This window comes from Solea solea, chromosome 19 (assembly GCF_958295425.1).
Source record: "Solea solea chromosome 19, fSolSol10.1, whole genome shotgun sequence".
Classification (NCBI taxonomy): Eukaryota; Metazoa; Chordata; class Actinopteri; order Pleuronectiformes; family Soleidae; genus Solea; species Solea solea.
In genome coordinates, this window is record NC_081152.1 from 10,344,896 (window position 1) to 10,357,705 (window position 12,810).

The 12,810-nt window shown below is 38.3% G+C and overlaps 2 long non-coding RNA genes across 2 annotated transcripts; both read left to right on the forward strand.

Moving 5' to 3' along the window:
* Positions 1–3,348: 3,348 nt before the first annotated feature.
* On the forward strand, positions 3,349–6,230 carry LOC131446572 (uncharacterized). Its single transcript, XR_009233942.1, has 3 exons — positions 3,349–3,754; positions 4,341–4,413; positions 4,655–6,230. It is a non-coding gene; the product is annotated as an uncharacterized LOC131446572 (long non-coding RNA).
* A 287-nt stretch (positions 6,231–6,517) lies between these two features.
* On the forward strand, positions 6,518–10,693 carry LOC131446437 (uncharacterized). Its single transcript, XR_009233919.1, has 3 exons — positions 6,518–9,672; positions 9,743–9,914; positions 10,007–10,693. It is a non-coding gene; the product is annotated as an uncharacterized LOC131446437 (long non-coding RNA).
* The last annotated feature ends 2,117 nt before the right edge of the window (positions 10,694–12,810 follow it).

Genomic DNA, 12,810 nt, shown 5'->3' on the forward strand with positions numbered 1-12,810 from the left:
TTATTTTTCTTTAGTGTTGTCTTACACATCTGCACTCATAAACAACACTGCCACCCCTTGGTTGGCAGGAGAAAATCTAGCCATATATATTGATGTTGCAGTGTAGCAACATTAGAACTGTTTACTGGCTTTATTTAGGTTATAATTGTTGGATGCCAGTTATTAACAAAAGTGCTTCAAGTGAGCCGTAAGTCGCTTGGTTTAAATTGTATTTTGCACATTTAGATTATTTTGCAAAGCTAAATTACACAAGTAACTAATACATTCTGTATTTACTGCTATTCACACATATAAAGCTTGCTCTAAAGGTACACCAGATAGGTAGGACAAGTCTACATTGTGGAACATGAGGAAAATAAAGGGACTGAGGCAGGCCAACGCAATTTCATTTCAAGCTGTTGCAACATTAGGGTTAGGGATAGGGCTAAGACACATCAGCGACCATTGGACTCAGATTTAAAGGCTCATCCATTGCTGCCGCTCCTTCCTCCCTTCCTCCATTCACCTTTACTTGAAGCTCCTATATGGGCTGAATTTTGGAGAAGATTAGGTCTGATTTTTCCATTACGCAAATTGTTTTCTCCTCCTGGCCCCCTGCCATCACTTAGTCTTGTTGAGAGATTGCTTTGTCATACAAAACCATACCAGCTTTCAGAAATTTGAAAGCCTAGATGTTTTTGAAGTAATCAGTCAATGAAGACAAACGGCACAATGATACAAAATAGTAGTGGGTTCATTAAGGGTATAGAATATTGCTATATATCTGCGTGCATTGACCACAAATTTATATTGACCAATTGTACCACTGATGTCACTTGGTAGAATATGTTGACACGACACACTGAGTACCATCTATTGCCAGAAACAAACATGTTGTTTCATGAGCAATTCCAATTCAGTTGTGATAAACACACACACACATATTACAAAGTTTATGGTCTTTAGGAAAATGCTAATCCCACAGATTTAGTCAAGGAGGTCACAGATTGAAGGTAATCTTCAGACTGTGTCACATAAGAGGTCAGGTATAAGTGTAAACAGGCTTAGTCTACACACTGTATACCATATAAAATGCCTTGATTTGCATATTTTACAGTCATTTGTGGGGGACCCACCTCAAAGGACTGCAGCATTGCATTTAAATAGTGGAATAAGTGGAAGTATAGGGGTGAATAATTTAAATTCATCACTCAAGCTTGTAAAATGATGTGAAAAATGATTTCACAACTCTCACATGAACAGTATATCATCTTTCCTGAACATAGAAGTTTTTCTAATGTGGGAATCTGGTAATTTGATATGTACTGCATATTTTATGTTATATGGCAGTAGATGTGTTATTTATTTGGCAAGCAACAACTGAGGCAATCTACAATAATAACTTGATCAATAAATCACAACAACTGTTCGGTTCACATGTGTTTTGTGTTCGGATGAGTGTGGTTTCTTCGTTTGTGTTGTCCCACCAATTAACCTTTACATTTCAGATCATCAGCCTAGAAGTATTGTTTTATTTCAAAATGAAAAAAAGGGTATCTGACCTGTTTTTGGTGCCGCAGTTTTCTTCCGTACATATAGACGTCACTCTAATTCACTGTCAGGGAAAAATATAATCCCTCACATATTTTCTTTTTTTTTGGAACAACGCTCAAAGAGTTCAACCTGTCTAATACGTAAAAGGGCAGATGGTTTTGTTTTTATGAAAAGGGCAGCCTCATGACAAAGAAACAAATTATTTGAGTTGCTCAGTTTAAATCTGAAATCAGCTTACTGCAATCTCATTTTGCTTCTGTTGCTCCTTGTTATCTGTAATCAGCTGTCGCTGTTGTTGCTCCTTATAGAGATGATCAAAGTGAAATACGGTCTGTGGCGAAAACACAACAAAACATAAAGACATGGAGGCCAGAAGAAAATAAAAGGAAAAAGTAGCTGCCTGATGAGTACTATTATTATTATTATTATTATTGTTGTTATTATTATTAATAATAATGAGTGATTCTCAATGCAATTACATAATATCAAATAAAACAAATACAAACATACTCTGAACATTAGTGGCTGGCCTTTTTGCCTCGAGGCATATTTTTCTTATAATCCCCAGTTTTCCAAACCAGGCATCCTGAATAACAGATTATGATACAAGGTTAAATTTAAATTGATTAATTAATTGACTTTTTATTTATATTTAATTTACATGATGTTTTGTAAAAACATACAGTAAACACCGACTTTTTTGACCGTCCCGACCTAATGAACGTGTGTACCAAGTTTCGTTCATGTACGTTAATGTACGTTAAACCCAACAGCAGAAGGCCTAACTAACTTTGTGCTTCAGCAGATTGCTGTTGCTGTTGTTCACCGTAGAAAGTATTTTTGAACCGGGACAGTCTACAAGTTACCGAAATGCTGTTTTTCCCTCTGCTCTCCAGTTGAAAATAATGTGAATACCTCCACGAGGAGAAACTTATCTTCCCCTCTCGCTTGTCAGGTGCCCTGACCTGTCCAGTCCACTTCATGGCGCGTGTTTGATTACGTGTGGGACAAGTGCTTTGTTTTTCAATTCAATTAAACTTTATTGATTGCTTAAATGTTATGAGAACAGTGTGCTGTTGTAAAACCTCACCAAAAGGAACACAGCGTTTGGTAAAGGAAACGGAGTTACTGAATTTTAAAAAACAACGTGTTACATTATTAGTTACTGAATAAAGTAACGGCATTACTACCCAACACTGCTCACAAGCCTACAGCCACATTGGGGTTAAAGGGAACAAAATAGCAGACAAGGTGGCAAAAGCAACAACAGGACATAATAGTATAGATTTAGCAATAAAATTAAGCAAAACAGAAATGAACAGCATCATTAAACAAAAACTACAGGAGAGATGACAAAAACAATGGGAGGAGGAGAGGAAAGGAAGATGGTTTTACAGTATCCAAAGAAAAGTGGGAGCGGCTAGGCACACAAAAAGAAGCAGGAAAGAGGAAAATATAATATCGCGGATCAGATTTGGCCACACATTATTTCTCATCAATAAACACAACACAGACAGAGGTGATCACTGTGGGCATGCATTCATCATGTTAAAACACAATGTCAGAAATACCAAAGGGAGAGCGAAGTAATGATTAAAAAGTTGGGAGACATTGATGAGGAATTGGAGTTGGTAGATGTATTACGGACAAACCGGAGTGAGTGTTCCAAGATATTACTTCAATATCTTAAAACCACAAAGTTGATTGGGAGGACATAAGATGTGTGTGTGTGTCCACTCCATACCAGATGGTGGCGGTAATGCACCAAACCGTTGTTTGCCAACCGCCATAAAACCTCAGAAAAGAAGAAGAAGAAGAAGAAAAAGCATAAAGCGGAGACTGATTGATTGGTGACACACAACACACCTGCTCATCTTCACGCAGGTGTTTTTCAATCAGCTGATGACCGCTGATTGCTTCCTCCAGGCAACAGTTCCGTGATGTTACTTTGAAGAGATGCTGCACGAACCCGTGAAACGAAAAAAAAGACGCGAAAAAAGTGTCGCTGCTTAACTACTGAAACTGTTCCGGGAAGAGGGGGGAACTTGTGGCAGTGATGCACCAACCGCCATAAAACCTCAAAAAGGATGGAACTTTAAAGTAAAAGAGAAAAAAAGGAAAACTACCGCGGCGTGACGTCAGACGCCGAAAAGGTGGCCGCGTGCATTAGCTCCTGTATGGCGTGTTCGACCTGGTCCGGATTGGAGGCCCGTCCAGAATGGTGAGTAACTTTTGTCAAGTCTTAATGGTGACTCTGTTTGCTGAATTGTATGCTCAATATACCTCAATATTCAAGCTGAGCCTCATTGTCAGCCAGTTATCTGAATTGGCAGCCGTTTTGTCTGGTTACAGCAGTCAAATCATTGTTTTAAATGGGGCTGCAACTAATTTCTATTTTCATTAACCTGTGATTTATTTTCATGTTTGGTCCATAAAATGTTAAATCTTGTTCACTGTTTCTAAACTCGGTTATATTCTTAAATTATTTGGATTCAATGATTGCTTAAATAGAGCAAAGAAATTAGGAAATATTCACATTTAACAAAATAAAACAATTCTGAAACTCAAACACTTAAACCAATCCATTATCAAAATAGACAAAACAAGACTAAAAACAAGTTAAAATGGCTGCTGTGCTATGTTAACTCACTGTTCCACTCATGGTCATTACTATTGAGTTTTTCACTGGAAAGACTTATTTGTTTTTTGATGTTAAATGTTTAAAAACAGATTCAGGGGTGATACATGTCTTTTTTTTAATTCTAAACTTTTAATGTAGTCATTAAAGTACAAACTTTTTTTTAAAGGAACAACCTGCTTCCTGCTCACGGAGACCTGGTCAGACTGCCATATACACAAGCCTGAGGCTGTCAAGAAAAGGTGAGTGACACCTTTAGAGATAATTTACTACATCATTGAAAAAGTTTATGGCTAATTTTCATAATGTATTTAACTGATGGCAATATATCATATTAATTTAATCACACATGTATAATATAAGTTTTTTTTGTGTTTTTAAAGAGTGTGGCTACTGACATTTCTATACTTGAACTTTTCAACATTTTCAAGGCTGGAGATTGGACTCAAACCTTTTTTTGTTTGTTTGTTTTTTTCCCCGCAGATTGATCTTCATGAAGATTGTCAAAGAGTAGGTGTCATTATTTAATTCTGGGTGGCTGCCGTGTCCCCGCTCTTTCTTGGCCGCTGTGCTGACATCTCTCTACATTGTCCAACATGGCCACGTTCTTTTTATTCTCCTGCTTTCCATCTGTCAAATAGCTGAGGGTTGTACATGGAGCATTAACCACAGGTTGGTTTTGTATGTTCCTGTCCACTTTATTGGGTGGTCTGTAAATCTGGTCCTTGTTGGTTATATTTTTGTGGAACTGCTGAGCGATTGATTTGAAAGAATGAGGTGACTGATGGAGTGTTTGAAGTTCTCTCTCTGAATGAGTGGGTTGTGTGTGACAGAGATGTCTGGATTGAATAGTTAAGATGCTCTGAGAATATGATTATGTTCAGCAGTTCACGTTAAAGTAGATATGATGTCTTGAAGGCTTAGATGCTTGATAAGTTATAATGCACTAACATTTCCTTTTTAGGTCTGTCTACAAAGGGTGAGTCCATATTTTTTTTTTCTTCTCTTGCAGAGTAGGGGAATAAACAAAAGAAAACTTGTGTGTTGTGTTTTTTTGAAAGTGAAGGTACTTAGGTGTCTGCAACTGACTTGCTAGTCTGGCTGCCCACAGCTAACTACCAAATCACAGTGACAATTTGCATGCGAAGGTAAGAACACGCCTCTCTATGGCGGCGTTTTCTTGCCTTGCCCATAACCACTTTTTCTTTCTTCTTTCCAACTGTTACGCAGGCCGCGGGCCATCGCTCCTCCGGCCGCCGTGTCGATCTGTCCTGGCCCTCCTCGTGCCTTTCCTCACTTCTAAAAGGAAAAAAAAAATATCAACTTGAACTGTTTTCTTTAGCACTAAAATATAGTGATGTTGGAGGACCAGATCTTAAATGAGGTTTAAATGGATGTTGGTGTACAGTTAAAGCTAGATGGTAGGAATAAAATTAATGTTGTGCCTTGTACACTCTGTCACAAGGCTTAGACTTCTTGGCCGCCGTGCCTTTTTTTTTTTTCTCTTTTTTCCATCGTGGCCATTAATTTACCGTTAGCCCTAGAACGTTAAAATAGATCCTAGTGATCTGCAAACACAGTACCTGGCTTTGTATGGCAGCCCTGCCATTGCCTTTGTATGGCCATACGTGCCTTAATGCAAGTAGGCCGTGATCGCTAACTGTGCCCGCGCCTTCATTGCCTACTTGTGTTATTGTACGTCTGGCCTTGCGCGTATAGTCATTTTACATAGGCAAACATGGGTGCCTTCCGCGTCCATGCACAGTAAGTGAACTAACCTGTACTTTTCTTCTAGCATCAGTCAAGAGGAGCACCAACATCCCTGCATGTCCATCCTAATTAGATTGCGTTTTAGTTGTGCGCTAAAATTTTAAATGTTAAGTGCAGTTTTTCTTTGTTGCTTGGCCGCCGTGCCATACTATACCTGCTCTGACCTGAATCTTGATTCTACATGGCTACTGTGTCATGACTGTACTTGGTCTTGGTGTTTATGCCAGTCTATAATTTCAGATCTGTTTTTCCCTACTCTCTCTCTCTGTGTGTGTGTGTGCGTGTGTGCGTGTGTGTACACTGACTGACTGGGAGTGTGTGTGTGTGTGTGTACACTGACTGACTGGGAGTGTGTGTGTGTGTACACTGACTGACTGGGAGTGTGTGTGTGTGTGTACACTGACTGACTGGGAGTGTGTGTGTGTGTGTACACTGACTGACTGGGAGTGTGTGTGTGTGTACACTGACTGACTGGGAGTGTGTGTGTGTGTACACTGACTGACTGGGAGTGTGTGTGTGTGTACACTGACTGACTGGGAGTGTGTGTGTGTGTGTGTACACTGACTGGGAGTGTGTGTGTGTGTGTACACTGACTGACTGGGAGTGACGTTTATCTGACCTTTGGACCAAGACTAACACTCCAATTGACTTTACTGCACCAGAAAGGTGAACACAATTTATGCTGCAAGACTGGCAAGATGCACACCAATTACCCAACAAGCAAATTCAAATTCTTTCAAAAACAGGTAAAATAAAATAAATGTTTACCTTTCAGGTAAGTATTAAAGGCCTTTGCCACATGATCTTTGTGGGTAAATCGTGTCCACTCAATTTATAACTTAATTTGTATCTAAATATTTACAATGCCTGACACCATGGCATTACAATAATTTCTTGTTTTGCGTTATTGAGTGCAAAGGCCTTTATTTACACACTGACGCATGCCAAGACTGCCATCATGGCATGTGTCACTGTCTCTCTCTTGTCTGTCTCTCTCTCGCTGGTCTGTCCTGTGTGTCTTTCTGCCTGTCTTGTGTATCTGGTCTCTGTCTGTATCGTGTCTGATCTCCGCCTGTCTTGTGTCTGGTCTGTCTGGTGTCGCTGTCTTTCTATCTGTCCTGTGTCTCTGTCTTTCTGTCTCTCTCGGTCCGTCTCTTGCTGTCTCTGTGTCTGTCTGTCTCTCTTGCTCTCTGTCTTGTGTGTCTGGTATCCGTCTGTCTGTCCTGTGTCGGATTCAGTCACTTTTTTAGTCTCGACTTAAATAGATGATTTTAAAGTTGATTAGTCTTGAGGCGTCTGATTTCTGCAGGAAATTTTGGTACCTTATTTTGAAATGGCTTTAATTTAATTTTGGTCAGTTATCATAGTTGCAACTTGGATTGTTGACAAACGTGGAAGCTGATGAATCATGTAGTAAATGCATCAAAGTTTACTGTAGCTTGTCTAAAGTTCTTTCAAAGTGCTGTAAAAATGTAGTAATTGATTATGATGAGCTATACCAGGTGTTCATTTATTCTCAACAGGTAATTGCTTTGATAAGATAACTGGTTCCTGATTTGATTATGAAGCAAAACTTTTGATTAATATGCAAGTGTAGTCACATTAGATTGTAGGTGTTATTCAGCCCATTGATAATGTTATGATATAGTTTGTAATATGGCATTTGTTGGCACACTTTTGATATCCATTTAAGTCTTAAACTTAACACACTGCCATCAGCCTTTGTAGTCGCTAACTGAAATCAAATTCAATATTAATGCCGACTTGTCTCACTCTGCCAAGTTTATTTCCCTCTAAAGGAGTTGAACCTTTTTGTGTTCATAGTCTTTTTGCGCGGTATGTTGGGAGGCCTCCCAGCAGGGGATTTTTATCTTCCCCTGCAAAACTATGCGTTATTCGCCTTAGGGATGCAGGGCTATCCTGCATAGTTTCTTTCATAAATGAGATTGTAGGTTGCAGGATTAGAGCGCGTTTCTTTTCTTTAGGAGGACACAAACCTGGCAGAGAGACAACTCGGATTATTTAAGTGAAAGTTGTGCCAAATGTTCAAACTTTTTATCTTTCGATACGACGACATGAAATAAAACCTTTATTCTGTGGGCTGAATTCAGACAGAAGTTGGCTTCATGTTAAAGATTGTTGTGCAAGTACCCTCTTGTAGCAGAGGGTAGAGAGTGAGCAGCTGCAGCTTTTTAATTTATTTTTCGTTATTTAATTTGTTTGTTGGATTTACTTGGTGTCTGGTGCTTTGTAGTTAACAGTGATCATGTAAACGTGTAAACGCAAGTGGTCTGTTGCCTTTTATTTGCGAAGCTGGCAGCTGGTTGAAATGGTAGGACTTTATGGCTTGCCCACAGTGGGATTTTTGATAGAGCATAGGGTTGACACCTCACCATACACTAGCTATTTCAGCGAACAAGTGTCTGTAGTCCGTTATTACCCATGACCTTCTTTCAAATTTCACAATTTAGGCAGCTTGTAGAGTCATTAGGAAGATGCTTAATCCCAATGTCTTGGTTGGTTGCATGAGAAACTGCTATCTCTTAGATGTGTTGGCGAAGTTCCTCCTCTGGTTTTTGTAGACTTGCCCTAAAGTTTCTCTCTGCTTTAACTCTCGTTGAGCTATGCATTAAATGATTCCTCCAACTTGTCTCCATATCAATTTTTTTCTCCCTGCAGCCTTCCACCACCCACTGCTGCTGTTGCATCTGCTAAAGGTAGCCGTATCCTGATTCACTGCATCTTCATGTGTTGGGTAAGAAGTGTCATTAGACTACTAACAATGTAAACACCTTTTAAATGCTTGATCTAATTTACCCAAATGGTTCATCAGTTTAGGACAAAAAATATCATTGAATTTGACATTCTTGGGGTCAGTAACCTGACCTCTAAATGTTTGGGAAACCATGCAAAAGATCGCAAGCTCTCTGCATGACCCAACAGCATCGATGTTTGAGTTATTTAATTGCTCAATTTTTAAATCAGTCAAGATTTTATGAGCTGGGTCTTCTTCACACAACAGAGAACAAGGTAAATTGAGTCGACTCGTAACATGGTAAGGCATTTTGTCCTTCCCCTTCTTCTCTGTGTGTGAGGAAATCTGGCCACAGATCCTGACTGAGTGGCATACCATGGCTGTGCAGTTTCCAAAATCAGATAAGGATCCATCTGATTTTGTGACTCAGCCTGTCATGATATGCATGTATCTTCCTCCGAAATAAAGGATTGAAATGGACAGGTTTGTAGTGTAAATCACATCACATCACTTGTAGCTGGTGAAGCATTTGTTTAAATTGGGGTCAAGCATTTTCAGGTGTCTGCTTTGTCAATACTCTGGTGCCACATCTTGCTAAACACACGAGAAGCTCTGAATTGTGAAACTGCTGCCTCTTGCAGATGTTACAACAGCAATTGCTGTTGAAAGGCTGCAGGGAGAGAAAATGAGATCTGAGGACAGGAAAGTGGAATTGATTTCATGCTTAGCAAAATGAGGGTTTCAGCAGAGGAACTTTTTGTGGCGAGGCTACAGAAGCAGAAGGAACTGTTTGTCTGGGCAACTGGGAGATTTACATTTTTTCATGCAGCCAACCAAGACATTGGGGTTAGCATCATCCCAAATGGCTGGCAAAGATTGTAACTGTCAGTGTAGGACAGGAAAGGCAGGTATAGGTTAGGGAGGGCATCCATCGGTGAGCTCTGACTGGATGTGAGGACCTGTCACACTTGACCAGGTGAGCTACCTGAAGATTTGTCATTTGTTTTTTCTTCTTGTGACTTATCAAATTCTTCCTTGTTTTGAAGAGATGAAGGCTGCAGCACATTCCTGGATCAGAGGACTCCATGTTAGACACCTCGACCTGGAGAAGTCCCATCCTGGATGGCTGTGGTGATGACCTAGCCCAAGATGAACCGACTCTTCTACGACGAGGACTTCACCCAAGATGAACCGACCTTTTCCACGGGATGTCTTCGGGTATGTTCTTTCAGATGGTATTTGATGTTTTATCCATATTTACGTAATACTAAAGTGTGCTGACTCTTATTAATTTTTTTTTTTTTTGTTAGATGTTGGACCTTGCCAAACTGTACACATGCCTCAATGGCTGCTACGTCACTCTGCCCAACAGGACATGGTCACCGAGATTTTTTAAATGGACTTTAACCCCTCCTGTCCCCACTGACTCACAACCACACATGACAAAACACTGTACATGTGATGCATCACCACACTAAAATACAGACACTGCTACTTTCAGCCTGTAATGTTAGACATTGAAAACTTGTATTTATTGCCTTCTTTATATCAAGTAAAACTTTTGTTATTAACTTTATGGTTGACTGGTATTTTTTGAGTGTTATTTTGACAAGTTAGTGCTTTGAACTTAAAGATATGGAATTCTTTTAAAACGAATTGCACTGATCTGTTAGGGTTAGGGTTCTACGCACCTTGTGCTCAAACCCTAATGATATCACAGTAATCCAGAGCGGTGTAATATGAAAAGTGTTGTCTTTTAAAACAAAACAAAACGGAACACCAGCTATTTTATTTTATGACTTTATTGCATCATATTATGCAACTCACAACAGACCTGCATTCACTGACAGTCATTTATCCTTTAAAAGCCTATCAGTCATATTTAATATTTATTCTGTCTTATCCTCTGTTTATTAAGGAACTCTTGATTTCCTATTCCTAACAGCATTTCCCCATATATAAATCTCATTAGACTTTGTTTTTCACATTTCTACCAAGATACCAGTGTGAAAGGAGAGAAAAATAACAACCTGCTCTACCACAAAACAACAAGATTGTGAACTTTGCAGCTCAACGGCTTTGTGTGCTGTTTTTCGCACTCGCAAATAAATCCCTTAGTAAGTAAAGGGTGCGTTAACAGATAAAAAACTTACCAGATTAAAGTAGTTTACTGTGGACAGCTAATATCTTTATCCTATTTATCCATGAGTTTCAGACAAACTCAGCAATAGTCCATGTGATGGAGAGGAGAGATGAAAACAAAGACATACAACAATGTTGGAATTCATAATAATGATTATAATAGGATGCTTTAATATAATAATTTGTAGTCATAATGTCTCAAGGCACATAGAGCCAACAGCTTTCAGTCATTCTTGGGGATGACTAAATGACCTGAGATTAAATTTGCCAGACAATAAGAGCCATTGTTTTTTATTTTAATGCTGATTTCTGTTCAATTTTTAAACAAGCCTTATCACATTATTAAGAACGTTTTGTTGTCATCTATTAAATCAGGAGGACAATAGGACTCTCTTGTTGTTCCTGTCTTGTTCTATAGCGTTGTAACATGGGAAAACAAATGCAATTCATCCGGCTTTAATCACTGGTGCATTGCTGCCATCTTGTGGGTAACCTCAACGACTGCAGAGTTATCAAACCAGACCCCAAACACAATGGCTAAACATTCATACCATTCATGACATGCCGATAATTATGATTTATTGTGAAGTATATATTAACATTCTGTTAACTGTGACTTGGTAACAGTATGTGTAATTAAATATACATGGCAATGTTATTTGGTATATATCTAAAAAATAAATACAAAAATTAAAGGAAATTGCAATTAAAAAATTAAAAGGATTGAACATGAATAATGACTTTTTTTTATTAACTTTTAAATAGTTCAGAATAAGAGTAAAGAGGCACCACCAACAATGCCAATTTTTCCCTTTTGCATGGATGTTGTGTTTTGTTATTGGTCAGCAGTGACACCTACTGGTTGGGACGGGGCACAGCATTGCATGAGCAACATGCTTATTAACAACACAGTTAATAAGCACTTACAGATTGAAGCATGTGCTCTTTTTTCCATTGAAGACAATCACTGCAAACACTGGTCAAACATCCGTTGCAGTGTGATTCATCTTTCCTGGAGGAAAAAGCTGAGGGAGCAGCTGTATGTTTGACACTGATGTTCAAGATGTTTATTCAAATATGATTCACAAGCATTTCCCGGCAGGCCTTTTCCTCAGCAGACGGTCACTGACGTCTTTTAGCAGGAATAGCACAGGTTATGTCAGGTAATGAGTTGGAATAAAGTTGAGTAAAAAAGTTGAAACACAGAGGTGGGTGATAATTTATACTTTATAAACACTCAAACCAGACAAGGTCATTTTTTGACCCAGGTGTGATTATTTGCTGCCATTAAAAACAGTAGTATTAGCAGTATCACATTAACTCCTTATTTGCACCACTGTGTAGGTGCAAATCCAATATTTACTTTAATCCAGTCATTTACAAGATACAATGACTATAATTCATATTTAGGAAGCTGAATCTGGTGGATATGCGAATATTTGCGAATATTTTTTCTCAAAAGTTGAGCAATGAACAGGAAACGGACAGATTCAACAGTGTCAATAAGCCACAGATACAGAAGTTAAGTGCAATTAAATAATATTCACAGTATATAAAAAGTAAGGATACATTCTAAAATAAAATAAATACTAATATAATAAATATTAAAGTGCTAATATATATATATTTAAATTCCATCAGAAAGTAGTATTTACAAGCTCTTTAATGAAATTATACTTTAATGCTAAAACATATTTGTTACTTTTATCCATGAATGTTAGAAATTGACTGTTTTCTAAAGAAAATACCCAAAAATAGTGAAGCACATTATTATTTCTTGATAAGTATGTCAAAGTATAGTTATTTACTTGCATTCCGGAACAAAAACAATGTTTTAGTGGTCAAATGTTATGCTTGTTATGTACCAAATAAATAACAATAACATTTTTGAAAGTTTTTGAAAGTTTTCCAAAACATTTTCTCATTTTTATGACAGGTGGTCAGCACTGTATATTAATCTATATTATTCTGG